The following is a 25,524-nucleotide window of genomic DNA, read 5'->3' as shown; positions in this document are numbered from 1 at the left end:
CACCCCCAGCGGCCCCAGGCTGCAAGTATGGGCTCGTCCAAGCTACTAAATGCCCAGGCCCGCGTCCCTCAAAACGATCCATTCTGTCTGCCAGGCTCGCTATCATTGCCCTCATTTCCCTAGCGGTGGCCTCCAAGGACCCTAAAATATGGGCTATACTATCCACTTGTGATCTCTGGCTCCCCCCATCCGCTAGCAATGGGCCTGCATCTGGGTATGATGGAAACATGGATTCATAGCTACCAGGCCGCGCGGGAGTCATCCTCCCCCCGGCCGCTGTGCTCCTGGAATCCTCCTCGCCGTCGCTGTCTGTGTCCAGAGATGAGGGCCATCTTCTTCCTTGCGACCAGCGTCCATCCTCAGCGCGCTCCTCACCCGTTCTTTCTTGGCTCCCGTGGCTATATTGTGTGGTGGCCGCCCTGTCACAAGTTCTATGCGCCTGCCTGTCTCTGCCATGGGTGTTCTGCTGGTGGCTCTGTCCCTGCAAACCGATGCGTGGCCCTGGCTGCTTGGGGGTGCTAATAGTCCTGGGCCGTCGCCATCTGTTAACGCTTGCCCCCCGCTCCCTCGAAGGGCTCCTTGTCCTGCGCTGCTGCCCCCTTACTGGCATCTCCATGGACAGCCTTTCGGGGGGCCTAGTCCTGCGAGTTGTCCTCCTCCCCCCTTCTTCCCCCACAGGCATCTGGTTAGATGGCCCCGGAATCTGCATTTTCTCAACCGGCGCCTCGCTGGGCAGCCTGCTTCCCGGGGGCCTTTGAAAAGGACCCCGGAAGCAAGATGGCGCCGCCCATGTGTCCTGGCTCTCCTGCCTGGCTGCGGGGAGAATGCTCACACCCCCGGGCACTTCTGCTGCTGGAACTACCACCGGATGCCCACTTGGTGATCCCTGTCCCTGCTGCTGCGCTGCGGTGGGTCTTGTGGACTCCCTCCTCCGCCCCCCCGTCGGCTCCGGACCCCCTTCCCCCTGCCTCTCCTGCCCAGCGGAGCGTGCAGCATCCGCCGCCCAGCGCCTGCTCGCCGGCGCACTCCTCCTGCCGGTGGAACCCCCTGCGCTCGTCCTGCGGGATCCAGCGCTGCCCTCACTCCTGTGCCCCGTACCTGCCCCACCAGCTGGCACCGAGGACTCCCCGCTACTACCACCGCCGCCCCCCCCAGGATACCTTCCGCAATGCTTTCCAATCATCCTGGGGGTGAGCGCTGGCAGCCGCCTGGAGCCTGGCTATGACGTCCATGCTTGGTAAGATGTGTGAGAGATTGGTGTGCCTGCGGGTGGGAGAGTTGCTTGCTGTCCGGCCGTCCTGAGCGAAAGAGGATCCCGGCTCCTCCCTGCGTTCTTTTTAACACCCTGTGCCCCCCCCCCTTTCCCCATCCTAGGTCACTTCCCCTATGTCACTTCCCCTTTTATCAAACCCCCAGTACTTCTCTCCCCCTCCTGCTTACCCTTTCTGACCCATTGCCTTTTTCTGAATCCCTCCCCATATCCGTCACTTGCAACCTGCCCGGTCATGGCCCCCTCCTTTCGGACCCTCCGTGCCTTATATGGGGGTTACTCAATCACGCCCCCCACAACATCACCGCATACATTCACGCCCCCCAACACATCACCGCACACAATCCCGCCCCCACCACATCACCGCACACAATCCCGCCCCCCACCACATCACCGCACACAATCCCGCCCCCACCACATCACCGCACACAATCCCGCCCCCCACCACATCACCGCACACAATCTCGCCCCCCAACCCATCACCGCACACAATCACGCCCCCCACCCCATCACCGCACACAATCCCGCCCCCCAACCCATCACCGCACACAATCCCGCCCCCCAACACATCACTGCACACAATCTCGCCCCAACCCATCACCGCACACAATCTCTCCCCTCCAACCCATCACCGCACACAATCCCGTCCCCCACCCCATGACCGCACACAATTCTGCCCCCCACTCCATCACCGCACACAATCCCACCCCCCACCCCATCACCGCACACAATCCCGCCCTCTCACCCCATCACCGCACACATTCCCGCCCTCCCACCCCATCACCGCACACATTCCCGCCCTCCCACCCCATCACCGCACACAAAACCGCCCTCCCACCCCATCACCGCACACAATCCCGCCCCCCCACCCCATCACCACCCATTATCCCGCCCCCCCACCCCATCACCACCCATTATAACATCACCACCCATTATCCCGCTCCCCCACCCCATCACCACCCATTAACATCACCACCCATAATCCCGCCCCCCCCACCCCATCACCACCCATAATCCCGCCCCCCTACCCCATCACCACCCATAGTCCCGCCCCCCCACCCCATCACCACCCATAATCCTGCCCCAATCTCCATCACCACCCATAATCCGTCCCCCCCACCCCATCACCACCCATAATCCCACCTCCCCACCCCATCACCACCCATAAAATATCACCACCCATAGTACCGCCCCCCCACCCCATTACCACCCATAAAACATCACCACCCATAATCCCGCCCCCCCACCCCATCACCACCCATAATCCTGCCCCAATCCCCATCACCACCCACAATCCCGCCCCCCCACAAAATCACCACCCATAATCCTGCCCCCCACCCTATCACCACCCATAATCCCGCCCCCCACCCCATCACCACCCATAATCTCGCCCCCCCACCCCATCACCACCCATAATCCTGCCCCCCACCCCATCACCACCCATAATCCCGCCCCCCACCCTGTCACCACCCATAATCCCGCCCCCATCCCATCAAAACCCATAATCCCGCCCCCCCATCCCTTCACCACCCATAATCCCGCCCACCACCCCATCACCACCCATAATCCCACCTCCCCACCCCATCACCACCCATAAAACATCACAACCCATAATCCAGCCCCCAAAACATCACCACGCATAATCCCACCCCCCACCACATCACCATGCATAATCCCACCCCCCCACCACATTACCACACATAATCCCACCACATTACCACACATAATCCCGCTCGCCACATCACACTCGCTAATCCCGCCCCCGGCACAGTAGCTCTGCCCCACCACATCACCACACATAATCCCACCCCCCACGACATCACCACATAATCCCGCCCCCCCAACACATCACCACACACAATCCCACCCCCACCCCATCACCTCGCATAATACTGCCCCCACCCATCACCACGCATAATCCTGCCCCCCACCACATCACCACGCATGATCCCGCTCCCCCCACCACATCACCACGCATAATCCTGCCCCCCACCACATCACCACAGATAATCCCGCCCCCCCACATTACCACACAATCCCGCCCCCACCACATTACCACACATAATTCTGACCCCAACACATCACCACATACAATCCCGCCCCCCCACCACATTACCACACACAATCCCGCCCCCCACCACATCACCACACACAATCCCGCCCCCCACCACATCACCACACATAATCCCGCCCCCCACCACATTACCACACATAATCCCGCCCCCCACCACATTACCACACATAATCCCGCCCCACCACATTACCACACATAATCCCGCCCCACCATATTACCACACACAATCCCGTCCCCACACCACATTACCACACATAATCCCGCCTCCATCCACATTACCACACATAATCCTGCCTCCCACCACATTACCACACATAATCCCACCCCACCACATTACTACACATAATCCCGCCCCCCCCACGACATTACCACCCATAATCCCGCCCTCCCACCACATTACCACACATAATTCCGCCCTCCCACCACATTACCACACAAAATCCCGCCCCCCACCACATTACCACACATAATCCCGCCTTCATCCACATTACCACACATAATCCCGCCTCCCACCACATTACCACACATAATCCCACCCCACCACATTACTACACATAATCCCGCCCCCCCACGACATTACCACCCATAATCCCGCCCCCCCACCACCTTACCACACATAATCCTGCCCCCCCACCACATCACCACACATAATCCCACCCTCCCACCACATTACCACACATAATTCCGCCCTCCCACCACATTACCACACATAATCCCGCCCCCCACCACATTATGACACACAATCCCGTCCCCACACATTAAATTGTACCTGGTAGAAGTCAAGGAAAGATCTTTGAAAATGACTATACATTTAATTTATGTTTCGTTATGAAATTTGTTTAGATGATGGAATGAATAAAAAACGCACATCTTACTGAATCCAGTTTGTTTTTGATTTTACACTGTGAATAAAATGTATTTTTAGTATTATTCAGATTTTTAATGAATATTATTGTTATTAACTTCATTTTAAGTTAATTTACCACCTGCGTAAGCGCTATTGAATGTTGTCATTATTTACTTTAGTTTAATCACCAGCAGCGTTAATTAGATAGCAATGAGCGTGCCGAGCGTTAGCTGGCTGGAAACATCTAGTCACTTATATATGTTGAATTAATCTGGTCGAAACCCATTTATGAGGAGACTGAATTAAAATGTTCCTGGAAACGTATGAAAAGTGGCCTGATGGTTTTGCCAATATAGAAAAACTTGCATGGACAAAATATGATGTAAACCAAATAATTAGTCCTACACGAGATAAAGTCCCGGACCTTATGTGTAATATCACCTATTTGTAAAGTATGGGAAGTGAGATGGTAGGAACAAAATGAGCATTTACAGTTGAAACCAGAAGATTACACACACTATATAAAAAGACACATATGCATATTTTTCTCAATATCTGACATGAAATCAAAATAAACCTTTCCAGTTTTAGATCAATTAGGTTACTATAATTTATTAACGGAAGAGGAGAGGGTCAGGGAGCTTCACCGTAGCATAGGTTGTAGTCAACAGAGGCTTGGTGTAATGAAAATCAGGTGGGTGCCGATCCTGCTGGTGAACACAGCCATAACTGTGGAAGAAAAGGATCTCTCCATCACGCCGACCAGGTAAGTGAAAATTCTTTATTTAGGCATATTGAGCCAGATTTTAATACAGGCAAAGCGAATTAAAAACACCTGACTGGCATGACAATGTGCCCTTAGTCATGGGCTATCAGTGAAGCAATAAAAGTAAGTATAGATAACTAAGGCTACGTTCACATTTGCGTCTTTCGCCGCAGCGTCGTCGACGCATATCAACGCATGCGTCGTGCGCCCCTATCTTTAACATTGGGGACGCAAGGGCATGCGTTTGTATGCGTGGTCATGCGTTGTCCGCCGCATGCGTCGTTTTGCCGCACCTGCCGGGGCGCGGCCGATGCTACATGTTGCATTTTTGTAGCGGCGAAATTTTTTAAAAAAATGCATGAGTCGGTTTTGCGTCGTCAATGCGTTTTTCCCCCATTGAAATCAATTGACGACGCAGACGACGCAAGTGCGTGCGTTGCAGCGCGTTGTGCGATGCATGCATCTTTCAATAAAAAAACAAAATAAAGTGTCTAGACGGTGTCTAGACAGTGACAAACAACAGAGATAATAAATAAAGGTTGATGCATTGTTTGCCAGTTTGCCTCCAGCATTGAAGACAGACCAGACAAGCTCTCTTCAAGAGATGTAAAGGCCCCGTCTCACATAGCGAGATCGCTAGCGAGATCGCTGCTGAGTCACAAGTTTTGTGACGCAACAGCGACCTCAGTAGCGATCTCGCTATGTGTGACACTTACCAGCGACCAGGCCCCTGCTGTGAGATCGCTGGTCGTGTCGGAATGGCCTGGGCCGTTTTTTGGTCGTTGAGGTCCCGCTGACATCGCTGAATAGGTGTGTGTGACACCGATCCAGCGATGTCTTCACTGGTAACCAGGGTAAACATCGTGTTACTAAGCGCAGGGCCGCGCTTAGTAACCCGATGTTTACCCTGGTTACCAGCGTAAATGTAAAAAAAACCAAACAGTACATACTCACCATCTGATGTCCGTCAGGTCCCTTGCCTTCTGCTTCCTGCTCTGTCTGAGCGCCGCAAAGTGAAAGTGAAAGTACAGCACAGCGGTGACGTCACCGCTGCGCTCTGCTCTCACTGTACGGTGGCACTCAGTCAGAGCGGGAAGCAGACGGCAAGGGACCTGACGGACATCAGATGGTGAGTATGTACTGTTTGTTTTTTTTGGTAACCAGGGTAAACATCGGGTTACTAAGAGCGGCCCTGCGCTTAGTAACCCGATGTTTACCCTAGCTACCCGGGTGCTGCAGGGGGACTTCGGCATCGTTGAAGACAGTTTCAACGATGCCGAAGTCGTTCCCCTGATCGTTGGTCGCTGGAGAGAGCTGTCTGTGTGACAGCTCCCCAGCGACCACACAGCGACTTGCCAACGATCACGGCCAGGTCGTATCGCTGCTCGTGATCGTTGGTAAATCGCTATGTGTGACGGGGCCTTAAGTATAGCATGGAATCTGCGCATTTTCTTTGTGTTATTTTCAAAAAATGTTCATTGCAATTGGTGGATCTTGTACTGTACTTTATTCCGGCTATACTGTTTTGTGTGTTAATGGAAATTGGTGTTTTTTTATTCTTGTTGTGATGTATTTCTGCCGTTATATGATGGTGTTTCATTGTCTCCGGCCTTGTTGGTTTTTTATTGTAAAGTATGGTGGTCTATCCAGGATTTACTTTTCTTTTCCCTTTTTATTTTGTGTGTTTTATTTTGGGTTTTTTCTATGAGTTGTGGTGCTTAATATTTTCAAGAGATGTAAGTATAGAATGGATTCTGTGCATTTTATTTGTGTTTTATTCTTTGAAAAATTTTATTGCAAGTTGTGGATGTTGTACTGTACTTTATTCCGGCTATACTGTTGTTGGTTAATGCAAATTGGTGTTTTTTTATTCTAGTTGTGATGTATTTCTGCCGTTATATGATGGCGTTTCATTGTCTCCGGCCTTGTTGGTTTTATTGTAAAGTATGGTGGTCTATCCAGAATTTACTTTTCTTTCCTTTTTTTTTTGTTGGGTGTTTTATTTTGGATTTGTCAATGATTTTATGGTGCTTAATATTTTTTTGGAGTTGTTATGTTTTGCATGCGGTTGTTCCACTGGTTTTTTTTTTAATAGAAATGTATTTTTTCTTATCAGGTTCTGATGTATTTCTGGGGTTCTTTGTTTACGTTATCTTTGTTTGTTTTTTTTTAAAGAAAATTGTAAAATATGGTCTTTTATAATGTATTGCCTTGCCTTGTGCCTTTTTGGCTTAAAATATATATATATATATATATTTTTTAAAGATTTGTACATAGGGGCTGTATGTTTTTTTTTCTTATCTGGGACTGTTGTGTTCTGTTTTTGCTGTAGTCTGCCATTGTGTCGTCTCTGCCATTGTTTTTTTTTTCAGTGTATGGCGGTGTTGTTTGCTCAGCGCGTGTTCAGTTGGCATTGTACTATGAGTGCACTGTTCGTTGTGGTCGTAATGTTTATGTATGGTTTTCCAAAGATTTTCTGCTATGTGGCTTATTGTGCATTCTGTAAATGTAAACATTTTTTGAATTTTTCCTTGCAGAATTTATCTTGACCATGGCCAGTGACTCAAACCACACAACACCAACACCGCAGGGGAGTTCGGTGAGTACATGATCTACTGTTGTTCAAGTTTAACTATTCATTGTATTTGTACTCGTCTCAGTACATTTTTTGTAAACTATTTTTTACAGGCTTCTTCAAATGAGGAGGAAGAGAACCAGCAGGAGCAGCGACCTCGGGGCCAAGCTGTGGTGGCAAGCCGGCGAGTAAGTATTTTTCAAAACAACATAGGAATGTTTTGAATGGTTAAACAATTTTTTTTTTTTTTTTTTTGGGTGGTGTGGGGAGGTGGGGGAATATTTGTATTTAGCTTGCAAACATTAATGTTTTACAATTATTCTAGGTTCCACGACGGGACCCACAGGAGTCAATAGACATCGATATGATGGTCGCCTGTATCCAGGAGCGATGCCCGTTGTGGGACAGCCGTGACCCTCGGCACGCGGACCAGGTTGTTTTGAGGCACCTGTGGAATCAGGTGGCAAGATCGCTGTGGGATGGCTTTGACAGTGCTTCACCCACGGACAAAGGAAACTTTGGTAAGTATTGCTGAAACGCCGCTATGACCCTACAGGCCAGGATACACAACCATGTGCGATGTGATCAACTCATGCAAGTTTGTTGCATCACACACGGTTGTTTTATCCTTTGAAAAGGTACAATCTCTAAATTTTATGTTGCCTTTTTCACAGTCAAAAAATTGAAGACAAGATGGCGTTCCATGAAGGACCGTTTCAATAAATTCCTGCGGAAGGAGGAGGAACAGGCTCGAAGTGGTGCTGCTGCGGCAAGGACTACATACAAGTTCGTACGACTATTACAGTTCATGAGACCGATCCTTGGCCGCCGAGCGTAAGTATTTAACTATTCTAGCACATCGGGTATAACACATGTTCACGTAGTATATTGTCCAGCCATGTAGTATATTGCCCTGCCACTTAGTATATTGGCCAGTGACATAGTCTACATCCCAGAGACATATAGTATATTGCCCAGCCACGTACAATATTTCACAGTGGCGTAGTCTATTGACCGTGACGTCATGGCTAGTGTTGAGCATTCCGATACCGCAAGTATCGGGTATCGGCCGATACTTGCGGGTATCGGAATTCCGATACCGAGATCCGATACTTTTGTGGTATCGGGTATCGGTATCGAAACAACATTAATGTGTAAAATACAACATTAATGTGTAAAATAAAGAATTAAAATAAAAAATATTGCTATACTCACCTCTCCGACGCAGCCTGGACCTCACCGAGGGAACCGGCAGCGTTGTTTGCTTAAAATGCGCGCGTTTCCTGCCTCCCGCGACGTCACGGCTTCTGATTGGTCGCGTGCCGCCCATGTGGCCGCGACGCGACCAATCACAGCAAGCCGTGACGTAATTTTGAGGTCCTGGAAGCTTAATTCTAGGCATTCAGGATTTTTAAATTATGTTCCGGCTTGTGATTGGTCGCATCGCGGTCACATGGGCGACGCGACCAATCACAAGCCGTGACGTCACGGGAGGCAGGAGACGCGCGCATTTTTAAAATTACGTCACGGCTTGTGATTGGTTGCGTGCCGCCCATGTGACCACGACGCGACCAATCACAGCAAGCCGTGACGTAATTTCAGGTCCTCAATGCAGAAATAGGCATCAGGACCTGAAATTACGTCACGGCTTGCTGTGATTGGTCGCGTCGCGGTCACATGGGCGGCACGCAACCAATCACAAGCCGTGACGTAATTTTTAAAATGCGCGCGTCTCCTGCCTCCCGTGACGTCACGGCTTGTGATTGGTCGCGTCGCCCATGTGACCGCGACGCGAGCAATCACAAGCCGGAACGTAATTTTAAATTCCTGAATGCCTAGAATTAGGCATTGAGGACCTGAAAATTACGTCACGGCTTGCTGTGATTGGTCGCGTTGTGGCCACATGGGCGGCACGCGACCAATCACAAGCCGTGACGTCGTGGAAGGAAGTAAAAGCGCGCATTTTAAGCAAAGAACGCTGCCGGTTCCCTCGGTAAGGTCCAGCCTGCGTCGGAGAGGTGAGTATAGCAATATTTTTTATTTTAATTCTTTATTTTACACATTAATATGGTTCCCAGGGCCTGAAGGAGAGTTTCCTCTCCTTCAGACCCTGGGAACCATCAGGAATACCGTCCGATACTTGAGTCCCATTGACTTGTATTGGTATCGGGTATCGGTATCGGATTAGATCCGATACTTTGCCGGTATCGGCCGATACTTTCCGATACCGATACTTTCAAGTATCGGACGGTATCGCTCAACACTAGTCATGGCAGATCCGACGATAAGCGTAAACCATGACGCCCGTCACAAACGTCTACGGAGGGTGAGTGTACCCTTTATTTTTAAAATCCAAATTTTTACATTTTTTAATAGTGATGCGGTTTAGTCAGCGTCAATATTAAAACGTTGGTGACATCTAGGTTTAACGCCGGCAACGGATTTCACCCACGGCGAGGGGAGTATGCGGGCGACAGGCATTCACTGCGTGGAGTAAGGAGCGGCCGATCAGGACTGTGCCCATTGCTGATTGGTCGGGTCACCAATGACAGCCAGCTGGACAGAACAATCAGCGAATAACGGTTACTGAAGGACAGACAGACTGACAGACAGACCTGACCCTTTACAATAGTTTTGTGTGATGCAATGATAACTTTTTATTACACAGGAGGTGGCGAATGAAAAATTTTAGATTTTGTATACTAATGTTTTGCTTATGTTTCCACAGAACACACAGCAGCACCCTCGAGCCTGTTGCCTCATCTGGAGTGGTCCTTCATGAATCGCCATCTGACCCGTCACAGCCATCCCACAGCGAGAGCAGGCTTGCACCACTTTCTGGAGAACCGGCAGCCGGTCCATCAGGTGTTCCCCTGGCCAAGGCCACTGGCGCTCCTTCCTTCGGGTATTCCCGACAGCGTCAGCGGGCCTCGGACAGGCCGCTAATGCCCGAATTTTTGCATTTGAGCACGGTCTTCCAGAATTGCTTCAAGGCGCTGGGCGATAGAATGGACACAGCTCTGTCCAATATCAACCAGCGCCTTGAAACAATGGAATCCAAGCTCTCGAGGCCGGCAAAACATTTTTTTAGTGCCATTGCGAAGGGCATGGTGGAACATCTTACGCTGGAACTCCAGATTTCGGTGATGCAGGCCTGCAACAATCCCTACGTGAGTGCTCTGCAGCAGGCTCGGGTCATGCAGTCAGCGACTACAATGCCTGCGGTACCATCGCTGGCTAGCATGACTCCGACTCCTGCTGCAGAGCAGCCACACAGAGCTCCGCGTGCTGAGGGCCACCGCCGCCGCCACCGACACCATAGAACCGAGCCGCCGAGGCCTGCTCCTGCCAGGCCCTCAAGTTCACACAGAAGATGGCCTGCGGAGGAAGAACAAGAGGGACCAAGGAAAAAAAGGAGGACACATACAGCTACGGCGGCTCTGGCAGCTCCTACTACCACACCGAGCTCTCGTCCAGGTTCCAGCCGGAGCTTGAGTAGCCATAGCCTGTCCACCGGAACTAGGACACTGGTTGTGCCTCCTCCCCCCCTTCATGAGTTCAGAATGTCACCACCGAGGGCTACACCGGACAGGGACACACCACCGACGGCCACACCGGCCAGGGACACACCACCGACGGCCACAGGGTGGTCGGAGATACCATCAAGTATACTTGACTATGCTTCTACCTCCTCCTACTCCACCCCCTCCCCTACATACTCACAAACCGGTGGATACAAATCTCCCCTAGTTGCGGAAGTTGATACCCCTTAATCTTTCCCCCTTTTTTCTTTTCTTCCCGCAATAAAAAAGTTTATGTTTCAAACAAAATTTATTTTTATTGTTGTTCCCGGCAACTCACACCGTGCGCCATGTACACATATGTAAGGTTTTTCACACCTCATAATTGCAATGTCAGACACTATGTTATAAATTTTTGTAATTTTTTCGCTTTTTGGGTGTCTCTCATTGTACCAGGAGGTGTGAAACACAAACATAGAAAATATTACAATTTGTAGGCTGCCGTCACACTCACAGTATTTGGTGTACACATATGTTAGGTTTTTCACACCTCATAATTGCAATGTCAGACACTATTTTACAAATTTTTGTAATTTTTTCGCTTTTTGGGTGTCTCTCATTGTACTAGGAGGTGTGAAACACAAACATAGAAAATATTACAATTTGTAGGCTGCCGTCACACTCACAGTATTTGGTGAACACATATGTTAGGTTTTTCACACCTCATAATTGCAGTGTCAGACACTATTTTATAAATTTTTGTAATTTTTTCGCTTTTTGGGTGTCTCTCATTGTACCAGGAGGTGTGAAACACAAACATAGAAAATATTACAATTTGTAGGCTGCCGTCACACTCACAGTATTTGGTGTACACATATGTTAGGTTTTTCACACCTCATAATTGCAATGTCAGACACTATTTTACAAATTTTTGTAATTTTTTCGCTTTTTGGGTGTCTCTCATTGTACTAGGAGGTGTGAAACACAAACATAGAAAATATTACAATTTGTAGGCTGCCGTCACACTCACAGTATTTGGTTAGTATTTTACTTCTGTATTTTTTAACCAAAACCAGAATTTGAACAAATAGAGGAAAAGTATAATAGAAACATATGCAACACTTCTGTATTTATCATCCACTCCCGGTTTTGGCTACAAATACAGATGTTAATTACTGTAAAAATACTGCAAGTGTGACGGCAGCCTAAACATACTTGAAGGTAATGGGTAAGGTGAGGTGTTTTAGCAATTGCCACGTGGCCAAGTGTCGCCACTATTTGACTCAGGATGTTTTCCAGCATCCATAGTTCAAGAGTGTTAACTAACTAGAGTTGAGCAAACATGATCGGCTCCCTCCTTGCCAAAAAAACACTTGCAGACTAGTAGAATATGGAAGCCAGCTTCCTAAAGTGTGGATTTGTTTCACCCTCCGCAGCCGCATGTTCCGAGGCTGTGTGACAGCAAGAACACATGCACAACCCAAGCATTTTTGTTGGCCTTCCCATGCATGTGTAGTGCCTGTCACATAGCAGCATCACAAGCAGTTGTGGGGGCGGAAAAATGCTTCAACCAGCGCGCTACATGAAGCCGCGTTCAATATGCAAATAGTATGCAAGCTTGATAGCTTGACAAGGATGTAGGCGATCATGTTCGCTCAACTATGCAACACACGGATGTGAACATAAGGGGTGGTTAGGCAGAGCGTGTTTGGGATACGGTGATCACCGGAGTACCTTTTTTTAGTGTTAACACATTTGGTATAAAAATGGACATTTTAATATTTTAACAAAAATTTTATTGACAAAATTTTGTGTTACAAAAACTGGAACCGTTTTTATAAAGGAAAGGCAAGGTAATTTTTTGGTAAAAAACAACACACAGTAGATATTCCAGGTACCATTCAAAAGTAGAAGAACAGGACATTAGGCACCCAACTGGTTAAATTTTATAGACACAATTGTGTTAAAGTAGTAAAATGACAGTTTTATTTGACTTTAATCACAGTAAATGTATGGTAAAATAGACAGATAAAGTTGAACTGAAACATAAACACTACACCATTTGATCTTGCCATGACACACGGCCAACATCAGAAACAAAATAGGAAGCAAATCGGTCCCTCATCTGCCCAATTTCAACACTTGTCCTCAGAGGATGATCATGGTAGTCGGACAAAGGGTTGGGTATGGGTTCATCTAGTTCCACGTTCAGTCTCTCTTTAGCAATAACATAATTGTGTAGAACCACACAAGCCTTCACCACCTCATCCACTGTCTCAATTTTCAAATTGATGGCGGATGCTAAAATACGCCATTTGGACACCAGGATCCCAAAGGCGCACTCCACTGTTCTTCTGGCCCTGGACAGTCTGTAATTAAATACACTTTTGGTGTGGTCCAAGCCCCGACTGGAGTAGGGTTTCACTAGGTTGGCACACATTTGAAATGCCTCATGCCCAACCACAACAAATGGCATTGCCGGGCCTTCGGTGTTGGGAAGAGGTCATGGCTGGGGGAAATTAAAATTGTTCCCATATAACCTTTGGCCCATATCAGACTCTTTAAATGTCCGCGAGTCATTTGTCCGGCCAAAAGCTCCAATGTCCACGGCTAGAAACCTGCAGTCCGCACCTGCAATTGCCATAAGCACGGTAGAAAAGTATTTTTTATAATTAAAAGATAGGGAAAGAACACACTTGATCAAATTTTTTGGCGTTGGCCTCCCATATTTCACTTGTAGGGAGGGGTGAAAATTCTTCACGGAGATTGTCCCACAAAGCGCGGCATGTGTCTGCAATAATTCCAGACAGTGTTGAAACTCCAATCCGGAATTGGAAATGCAGGGATCTCAAGGTCTCTCCGGTAGCCAGGAAACTGCCAAGAAGATAAATAAAAAATTTTTATTCAAGTACATTGTGATAAAAAAAATAAAAATAAAAGCCATAACCACCCAAACATTTAAAAAAAAAAAAAATGCCAGAACAGATCAGTCGTTCAAATACAACTACATTACGTACCGTAGAGTCACCAGCAGCCATTCCTCTGTGGAAATTGATCTCCGCAGCTGTGTGTCCTGCCTGGTAAAGGCTCCTTCCACCCGACGCAGAAGATAGCGGAAGCTGTCTTGAGACATCCTGGTATATTCATAATATTTTTCATGGTTCTCATTTAGCTCGCCAAACAAGCAATGGTAGGCTCCACGGCTCTCCCGGACTTCCACGATAGGGTGTAGCCAAAAGCGCCGATGACTGCTTCTCCGTTTATCCCTTTTCCTTTGCTCATAATATGCAATAGCATAGGCATTAGCCAAGGCAAACTCCATCTCCATATCCATGTAGATACTCGCCATAGGACGCGCCATCATGATGAACCACAGCCAAATCTGAGGAAATGTTCTCTGCCAGGGTATATAAACACAGTACACCCACCCTCTTCTAGCCATTGGTGGTCTTTATCTAGTGTCTAGACTGTAATTTTGGCTTTATTGTGTAAAGAATGACATCACTTTAGAAAAACGCTGCTTTTTTTTGCACAAACGCAACTTTTTTATTAAAAAATGCTGCGTTTTACGATGCATGCGTTGAACGCGTGCGTCCTAAAAACCTGCGTTGTACTTGCGTTTTACTTGCGTCCTGCGTTGCGTCGATGATGCTGCGGCGAAAGACGCAAATGTGAACGTAGCCAAACATGGTCCAATGAGATAACACAGACTAAGGAAATGTCCATGCACCGTGTGTGCAACGCGACAGAAAATAGTAGTGATAAAGGAGAAAAGAAATACATATTAACCCCTTTCTGACATTAGACGTACTATTCCGTCGAGGTGGGCCCGTATGACCACTGATGGGATAGTACGTCATATGCGATCGGCCGCGCTCACGGGTGGCTGGGTGTCAGCTGACTATTGCAGCTGACATCTGGCACTATGTGCCATGAGTGGTCACGGACTGCCCCCGGCACATTAACCCCTGACACACTGCAATCAAACATGATCGCAGTGTTTCTGCGGTATAGGGTAGCATCGCGCAGGGAGGGGGCTCCCTGTGGGCTTCCCTGAGACCCCCGGAGCAACGCGATGTGATCGCGTTGCTCCGAGGGTCTCTTACCTCCTCCTCGCTACAGCAGGCCTGGAGCCAAAATGGCCACTGCATCCGGGTCCTGCAGGGAGGTGGCTTCACAGCGCCTGCTCAGAGCAGGCGCCGTGAAGCCTGGAGCTGTGCACGTCAGATCGCTGATCTGACACAGTGCACAGCAAAGTGTCAGATCAGCGATCTTACACTATAACATGATTCCTCCCCCTGGGGCAATGTTATAGTGTAAAAAAAAAATCTTCACGTGTAAAAAAAAAAAAAATCCAAAAAATATATATATTGTTCCTATAAATACATTTCTTTATCAAAATAAAAAAAAACAATAAAAGTACACATATTTAGTATCGCCATGTCCGTAACGACCCGACCTATAAAACTGTCCCACTAGTTAACCCCTTCAGTGAACACCATATAAAAAAAAAAAAACGAGGCAAAAACCAACGCTTTATTATCATACCACCAAACAAAAAGTGAAATAGCACGCGATCAAAAACACAGATATAAATAACCATGGTACAGCTGAAAACATCATCTTGTCCCGCAAAAAACGAGCCGCAGTACAACATCATCAAGGAAAAAATAAAAAAGTTATAGTCCTCAGAATAAAGCGATGCAAAAATAATTATTTTTTCTATAAAATAGTTTTTATCGTATAAAAGCGCCAAAACATAAAAAAATGATATAAATGAGGTATAACCATAATTGTACTAACCCGAAGAACAAAACTGCATTATCCATTTTACAAAACGCGGAACGGTATAAACGCCTCCCCCAAAAGAAATTCATGAATAGCTGGTTTTTGGTCATTCTGCCTCACAAAAATCGGAATAAAAAGCGATCCAAAAATGTCACAGGCCCCAAAATGTTATCAATAAAAACATCAACTCATCCCGCAAAAAACAAGACCTCACATGACTCTGTGGACCAAAATATGGAAAAATTATAGCTCTCAAAATGTGGTAATGCAAAAAATCTTTTTTGCAATAAAAAGCGTCTTTCAGTGTGTGACGACTGCCAATCATAAAAATCCGCTAAAAAACCCGCTATAAAAGTAAATATAACCCCCCTTCATCACCCCCTTAGTTAGGGAAAAATTAAAAAATTAAAAAAATGTATTTATTTCCATTTTCCCATTAGGGTTAGGTTTAGGGCTAGGGTTAGGGCTAGGGTTAGGGTTAGGGTTAGGGCTAGAGTTAGGGCTAGGGCTAGGGTTAGGGCTAGGGTTAGGGTTAGGGATAGGGCTAGGGCTAGGGTTAGGGTTGGGGCTAGGGTTAAGGCTACAGTAAGGGTTGGGGCTAAAGTTAGGTTTAGGGTTGGTGCTAAAGTTAGGGTTAGGGTTTGGATTACATTTACGGTTAGGAATAGGGTTGGGATTAGGGTTAGGGGTGTGTCAGGGTTAGGGGTGTGGTTAGGGTTACCGTTGGGATTAGGGTTAGGGATGTGTTTGGATTAGGACTTCAGTTATCATTGGGGGGTTTCCACTGTTTAGGCACATCAGGGGCTCTCCAAATGCGACATGGCGTCCGATCTCAATTCCAGCCAATTCTTGTTGAAAAAGTAAAACAGTGCTCCTTCCCTTCCGAGCTCTCCCATGCACCCAAACAGGGGTTTACCCCAACATATGGGGTATCAGCATACTCAGACCCCAAAAGTTGTTGTCCAATGTGTCCTAATTTCTTCTCTTACCCTTGGGAAAATAAAAAATTGGGGGCAAAAAGATCATTTTTGTGAAAAAATATAAATTTTTGCATTATAAACTTCTGTGAATCACTTAATGGGTCAAAGTGCTCACCACACATCTAGATAAGTTCCTTAGGGGGTCTACTTTCCAAAATGGTGCCACTTGTGGGGGGGTTTCAATGTTTAGGCACATCAGGGGCTCTCCAAACGCAACATGGCGTCCCATCTCAATTCCAGTCAATTTTGCATTGAAAAGTCAAAACGGCGCTCCTTCCCTTCCGAGCTCTACCATGCGCCCAAACAGTGGTTCCCCCCACATATGGGGTATCAGCGTACTCAGGAAAAATTGTACAACAACTTTTGGGGTCCATGTTCTCCTGTTACCCTTGGTAAAATAAAACAAATTGGAGCTGAAATAAATTTTTGGTGAAAAAAAGTTAAATGTTCATTTTTATTTAAACATTCCAAAAATTCCTGTGAAACACCTGAAGGGTTAATAAACTTCTTGAATGTGGTTTTGAGCACCTTGAGGGGTGCAGTTTTTAGAATGGTGTCACACTTCATTATTTTCTATCATATAGCCCCTTCAAAATGACTTCAAATGAGATGTGGTCCCTAAAAAAAAATGGTGTTGTAAAAATGAGAAATTGCTGGTCAAATTTTAACCCTTATAACTCCCTAACAAAAAAAAAATTTGGTTCCAAAATTGTGCTGATGTAAAGTAGACATGTGGGAAATGTTACTTATTAAGTATTTTGTGTGACATATCTTTGTGATTTAATTGCATAAAAATTCAAAGTTGGAAAATTGTGAAATTTTCTAAATTTTCGCCAAATTTCCATTTTTTTCACAAATAAACGCAGGTAATATCAAAGAAATTTTTACCACTATCATGAAGTACAATATGTCACGAGAAAACAGTGTCAGAATCACCGGGATCCGTTGAAGCGTTCCAGAGTTATAACCTCATAAAGGGACAGTGGTCAGAATTGTAAAAATTGGCCTGGTCATTAACGTGCAAACCACCCTTGGGGGTAAAGGGGTTAATAAATGTAAAATAAATCATTCCTATTGTTCATCCCTTTTGGATACTTGGTGTCCAGTTTTAGTATCCAAAAGGCTTCTCGAATGGTGAGAAGTTTGTGCCAATTTCCTCCACCTTCAGGACAAGAAACCTTTTCCAGACCGAAAAACGCAAAATCTGTCAAATCCCCTTTATGAACGTTCCCAAAATGTTTTGATGCTCCTGAATAGGAGCTATTCATATTTCTGATATTAGATGTTCAGGTACAGTATATGTTTATTCAATTTACGAATGGTACAACCAATATATTGTATTTTGCATGATTGCTCGTACAATAAACCACATATTGTGTGTCACAATTTATAAAAGCCATGATGGGGTGATTTGTACCAAGGGATACATTAACCGCTTAGTTATCAAGCCAATTTTGACCTTAATGACTGACCACTGTCACTTTTGTGATTATAGCTCTGGAACGCTAAAACGGATCCCACTGATTCTGAGATTGTTTTTTCGTGACATATTTTACTTACTGTTAGTGGCAAAATTTCTTCGATATGACTATTTACGTTTATTTATAAAAAAAAGTTGGCAAAAATCTAGAAAATTTTGCAATTTTCAAACTTTTAAATTTTGTGCCCTTAAATCAGAGAGACGTGTCACACAAAATAGTTAAATAACATTTCCCACATGTCAACTTTACATCAGCACAACTTTGGAAACATATTTTTTTGTTAGGGTGTTATAAAGGTTAAAAGTTGACCAGAGATTTCTAATTTTTCCAGCAAAATTTACAAAACCATTTTTTTAGGGATCACATCACATTTGAAGTGAGTTTGGGGGTCAATATGACAGAAAATACCCACAAGTTACACCATTCTAAAAACTGCACCCCTCAAGGAGCTTAAAACCACACGCAAGAAGTTTATTAACCCTTCAGGTGCTTCACGAGAACTAAAGCAACGTGGAAGGAAAAAATGAACATTCTACTTTTTTCATAAAAAATTTAATTTAGACCGAAACTTTTTAATTTTTACAAGGGTATCAGGTGAAAATCGACCACAAAATTTATTGTGCAATTTCTTCTGGGCACACCAAAGCCCCATATGCGGGGGAAAGCTACTGTTTGGGTGCATGGCAGGGCTCAGAAGGGAGGGAGCACCGTTTGACTTTTTGAACACAAAATTGGCTGGAATCAATGGCGCGCACCATGTTGCGTTTGGAGATCTCCTGATGTAGCTAAACAGTGAAACCCACCAATTCCAACTCCAATCCTAACACAGCCCTAACCCCAATCCCAACACACCCCTAACCCTAATTCCAAATCTAACCGTAATCCCAACCCTAACCACATCCATAACCCTAACCACAACCTTAACCCCAACACCACCCTAACCCCAGCACAACCCTAACCACAATACAACCCTAATCCCAGCACAACCTCAACCGTAACCCCAACCCTAGCCCCAACCCCAACCCTAGCCCCAAACCTAACCATAGCCCCAATTCTAACCTTAGCCCTAACCCTAGCCCAACTCTATCCCCAGCTCTAACCCTACTTCCAACCCTAACCCTAGCCCAACTCTAACCCTAGCTCTAACCCTAAGCCTAGTCCAAACCCTAACCCTAGCCCAACCCTAACCCTATATCTGTCATGTCGGACACTGTTCAGACCAGGTCGTTCGACAGACAGCGGTAATTCCGCTTTTGACCACTATGCGCTCATTGGCATCGGCTAGATTTTATCTAGCTGGTCCGGGGATAATTTACCTGGTGCTCGGATTGGAAGCTGGGCCATGCCCACTGCCTTTAAATAGTTCTCCTGAACATTGGGCGTCGCCGATTATAGCTTCTGTCTAGTGCTTGGTTATCTCAGTCTGGAGTGGTGAGCTAGGAGTTGGAGTATCGTATCTGGTGGTGTATTTCCCTTTGTCTTATTTACTCCTTCCTATATTTGTATTTATTTTTCCCTGTGCATTTATAGTGTATTCCTGAGTGACTGCGGCGTGGTGTATATTTTCCGTTATCCTTGTCTGTTCTAACTGTGGGTATTGGTGTATGATCTCTTCATTGGGTGGAGGGTGGTGTTTTCAGCCTAGGGTTGAAACAGGAGACAGGGAGAGGGTGGAGGCCTAGACATGCACACCATCAGTGTAAACTCTAGGTAGAGGGTCAGTCAGGATTTCCCTAGTCTGAGGGAAATTGCAGGGGCCCGGGTTTTTAGCTCTTGCCCACCTAGGCTTCCCGTGACATTATAATCGGCCAACATTATTGTGATGTATTGTACATAGTCTGTTTAGCGTCTTGTGCTTGGGTGCGAGGAAGACACAGTAGACACAGGTTTAGTTATGACTTGCTTGTATTACTGCATACAAGTATGCCACAGGAAAAAAGGCTTTACACAATTGCAGGTACACAGGCAGGAGACATGGCAGATGACATAGCAGATCAGAATAAACGTTGAGTTCAACATGAAGCACAAACTGGTTCAGAGTCTCTCTCTGTGTTACTTCCCTTGCAAATGTAGATTAGCATGCAGCAGAGTTCCAGTGTCCACAAATACCAAGTCCAGACTTCCAGGAGCAGGTCACAGGCTGACTGCAGACATGATTCAGAAGCACTGATTGAACAGCTGAGGCTGCTTATAAAGGCAAGAGACAGAGAACAGGGCGGAAACAAGGAAGCTAGAAACTCCATACTGACTCAGGGCAAAGTAGCTACAACAAGACAAAGCAAAAATGGCGACGGAAAACTTAGGTTTCAATAACAGAAAACAACAGCAAATGTAGCAAAAATACTGAGAACCTTACATTACTCCCCCCTTAGGGACAGCCTCTGGATGACCTCAGAGCAGGCTTGTCTGGGTACCTCTGATGGAACTGGCGGAGTAAGCGAGGAGCATTAATGTTATTAACCGGTTCCCATGAGTTATCCTCAACTGGGTAACCCTGCCATTTGATCAGATATTGTAGCCGATTCCTATATAATCTGGAATCCAGAATCTTCTCAACCACAAATTCCTCCTGACCATCAATCAGCACCGGATCAGGATGGGGAGAAGAACGTCCAGGGAACGTATTGGGTACTGCTGCCTTTAGTAAGGAAACGTGAAAGACAGGGTGAATTTTCATAGTTCCGGGCAGTTGAAGACGGCAAGCAACAGCACTTACAATCCTACTGATCTTATAGGGTCCAATGTACTTATGTCCCAATTTGGATGATGGGATTCTCAATTTAAGGTTTTTGGTTGACAGCCAGACCAAGTCTCCTACCTTGAAAGCTGGTGCAGGTTTGCGAAACTTATCTGCTGCTCTTTTATACCTTTCCTGAGCCAATTGCAGATTTTCCTTTAGCAGATCAATATTGCGTTGTAAAGACGTGATTCTTTCAGCCACAGCTGGCAATGGCGTATCTATGGGAAATTGAGGCAGAATGTTAGGATGATAACCTAGATTGGCATAAAAAGGAGACTGCTTAGTGGAAGCGCTCTGAGAGTTATTATAGGAGAACTCAGCCAGTGGAAGTAAATCCACCCAGTCATCCTGTAGGTGGCAGATAAAGCAGCGGAGATACTGCTCCAGGGTCTGATTAGTCCGTTCTGTTTGTCCATTAGTCTGGGGATGAAAAGCAGAAGAAAGGTTTACTTTAATGTCCAATGCGGCACAAAAATTCTGCCAAAACCTTGAAGTGAATTGCACTCCTCGATCAGAAATGACCTCATCTGGTACTCCATGCAAGCGAAACACATTTTGAATAATTAAATCTGATGTTTGTTTAGCAGTTGGTAGGCCGATGCAGGGAATAAAATGAGCCGCCTTTGTTAACCGATCCACTACCACTAGAATGGTGTTTTTCCCTTGCGAGGTTGGCAACTCCACAATGAAATCCATGGAAATGGATCCCCATGGACGGGAAGGGGTGGGTAGGGGTTGCAATAGACCCGTTGGCGAGGAACGTGGTGTCTTGCATCTCGCACAAACTTCACATGAAGTGACATAGTTTAGAACGTCCTTTCTGAAAGTGGGCCACCAAAAGAAACGTGAAAGAAATTCCTGTGTCTTTAGAACTCCTCTATGCCCAGCTATCTTAGAATCGTGGATGAGTTGCATTACTCTTAATCTGACCGTTTCAGGTATATACAGGCGTTGCCCCTGAAACCACACACCACTCTTATAAACAAGACTTACGTCTCTAGGAGGTTGTGCCAGCAAAGAATCCGCATGGTATGCTTCCTTGATGTCTTTGAGTAGGTCTTGATTATGAATCACTCCCAGGAATCTAGAATCAGGAAGAATAGTCTTAGGAGGAGTAGGTGGACGGGTCTCTGTTGAATGGATCCTAGAGAGTGCATCAGCTTTTCCATTGTGCGATCCGGGCCTATAAGAGATTATGAAATTAAATTGGTTTAGGAAAAGATTCCAACGAGCCTGACGAGGAGTCAGGCACTTAGCCGACCTTATAAATTCAAGGTTGCGGTGGTCAGTTAGGACGACTATTTGCTGTGCAGCTCCCTGAAGAAGGTGTCTCCATTCTTTGAATGCGGCAATAATGGCTAGCAATTCTCTATTGCCTACATCATAGTTCCTCTCAGCCGCAGATAACCGCTGGGAAAAGAAAGCACAGGGATGAAGCACATTCTTCTCACCTGTCCTCTGAGAGAGAATAGCTCCGATGGCGCAGTCTGAGGCATCCACTTCTATTATAAAGGCAAGTTCAGGGTTGGGATGCACTAGGATAGGAGCTGTGGTAAATTTATCCTTCAGACTGGAAAATGCTTCTTGAGCTTGAGGGGTCCAAGTGAAGCTAGACGCTTTCCGGGTAAGTTGTGTGATGGGTGATACTACCTCAGAAAAATTCCTAATAAAACGTCTGTAGAAGTTGGCAAACCCGATGAAGCGCTGCACTTCCTTCACATTCTTAGGAACTGGCCAATTCTTGATGGCTTGGGTCTTGCTTCCATCCATACTGATTCCTTGTGTAGACATTACATACCCCAGAAATTGAATTTCGGTCCGATGGAATTCACACTTCTCAAGTTTAATGTAAAGATGGTTTTGTCTTAGGCGTTCTAAGACCATTCTCACGTGTCCATGATGTTCCTCTGTGGAGTTAGAAAAAATCAGAATATCATCCAGATAAATCACCACGAATGTATCCAAAAGATCCCTGAAAATGTCATTCACCAAGTGTTGGAAAGTGGCTGGGGCGTTACACAGACCGAAAGGCATAACTAGATATTCAAAGTGTCCGTAGCGTGACCTGAATGCAGTCTTCCATTCATCCCCAGGTCTAATACGGACCAAATTATAGGCCCCACGGAGGTCCAGTTTAGAAAAAATCTTGGCATGCCGTACTCTCTCTAATAACTCAGGAATCAATGGCAATGGATAACGGTTTCTAATAGTAACCTTATTGAGCTCCCGATAATCTATGCAGGGTCTAAGAGATCCATCTTTTTTCTTCACAAAGAAGATGGGTGCACCTGCAGGAGATGAAGAGTGGCGTATGAAGCCCTTGGCTAGATTTTCGTCAATATAGTCCTTCAACGCCTTTAATTCGGGCCCTGCCAGAGGGTAGATCTTACCAAAGGGTATTTCTGCTCCGGGCAATAATTCAATTGGACAATCGTATGGACGATGAGGGGGAAGCTGGTCAGCGTTCCTTTTGTCACATACATCCGCATACTCCTGGTATATAGCTGGTATTTCAGAGACTGACGTGGGTCTCTTAGGAACCGAACAAGCTGAAACTTCTGGACCCATCTGTTTCTCTGGAAAATGCAGCTCCTTGGTCTCCCAGTTAATTGTAGGGTTCTGAGCCTGCAGCCATGGTAGCCCTAGAATAATGGGGAAGTGAGGAGAAGAGATGAGCATAAAAGACAGCTTCTCCTGATGATTCTTACCCATAAGGACCTTCAAAGGCTCTGTTTCTTGATCCACTGGTCCAGAGGTTAGCAGGGAACCATCCACAGTCTCCATCTGTAAAGGAGTAGCCTTCTTCACTGAACGTATCCCATGTTTCTGGGCAAAGGAGATGTCCATAAAATTACCGCTTGCCCCTGAGTCAATCATACCAGAGCTAGACACCCAGACCGAGTCAACCCAGAGCTTGATGGAAAGAAAGCAATGAGACTTGTTCTTACAGCTCAGCTGAGACACTGCTGAGGAAACTTGAAAAACTGCCGCATTTACACAGTCATCAGAATCCGAAATAACAGAGTTTAAGTCCGAGAAATCAGCATCTATAGCGGCAGATCTTTCTGGAGCCTGAGGTTCAGACATGACTGATCTCCTTTCACAACACTCACAGTGAATGACTGCTGCAGTAGTTTTACGAGAACGGCTGGGGCAGTTGATAATGAAGTGCCCTGACTTACCGCAATAGAAACATAGATTTTCCTTTAAGCGATGTTCTTTGCGTGCGTCACTAACCCGTCTCTGTAAAGAGTCTACCTGCATGGGTTCAGGTTCTGGTTCCCGTGTGATCTTGCTCAGAGGGTCCCTAGCTGGGGAGGAAGGTAGGAAATGGTTAATGCGATTATTTTCAGACCATCTCTCCTGTCTGCGTTCAGTAAGACGGGCATCAATACGGATGCAGTAGTTAATAAAGTCACCTAACGCAGTGGGAGGGTCAGCACGAGCAAGTTCATCTTTAATCATGGGAGACAACCCTTTCCGAAAGATAGATTTTTTGGCAGAACTGTCCCAAGTGGTATCGAGGGCCCATCTCTTGAAATCCAAGGCATATTCAACTACTGAGCGCTTACCTTGGCGCAAAGTTAACATGGCTGCTTCAGCTGTCGCACCTCGGTTAGGGTCATCAAACACCTGCCCCATGGCTGAAATGAAAGCATCCAAATTATTCAAACACTCATCCTCAGTCTCAATCAGGGGGTTTGCCCACATCAGAGCTTTGTTGGAGAGCAGCATGATTATAGTAAGCACTTTGGACCGTTCCGAGGTAAATTGCGAGGCATGTGCAGAAAAAAAAAGTTTGCATTGGTTAATAAACCCCCTGAATTTTTCACGTTCACCACCAAAATGAAAAGGGGGTAACTTGGGAAACCCAGAACCCGGAGGTAGGGGTGGTGCCCGGACTCGTTCCTCCAATGCCTCAATCCTGGCTCGTAAATCCTGAGTATTTTGTCCGAAAACTTGCAGATTGTGGTTGTTCAGATCCTGCAGATTTGCAAAGCTGGTCTTTAAAGCCTGTATATCCGCAATTATTGTATCGGTAATTCCACACAAGTCCTTTAAGCGAGCCTCCATTTTCCCAGATCCTTTAAGGCAGAAGTGCTAGAAAAGGAAAAAAAAAGCACACAATAGTGTTTACCCGTGGTAACACACCTGGCTGGAAAGAAGGGAATGCGCTCACCTGAAATGGTTGTGAGAAGTCACAACCACTGTCATCACAGAAGGTATAAATGAAATATCTTCCCAGATCCTCTAAGGCAGAAATGCTGGAAGAGAAACAAGGGCGCACAATAGTGTTTACCTGTGGTAACACACCTGGCTGAAAATAAGAGAATGCGCTCACCTGAAATGGTTGTGAGAAGTCACAACCACTATCATCGCAGAAGTATAAAGGATACACGGTCCACAGCAGACTCGGCGTCCTCAGACCCAGCAGACACTAAAGTTGGCTTCTGAATCTTGTGATGTATTGTACATAGTCTG

Source organism: Ranitomeya variabilis, chromosome 1, assembly GCF_051348905.1.
Source record: "Ranitomeya variabilis isolate aRanVar5 chromosome 1, aRanVar5.hap1, whole genome shotgun sequence".
In the NCBI taxonomy this organism is placed as follows: Eukaryota; Metazoa; Chordata; class Amphibia; order Anura; family Dendrobatidae; genus Ranitomeya; species Ranitomeya variabilis.
Note: the sequence above shows the minus strand (reverse complement) of the source record.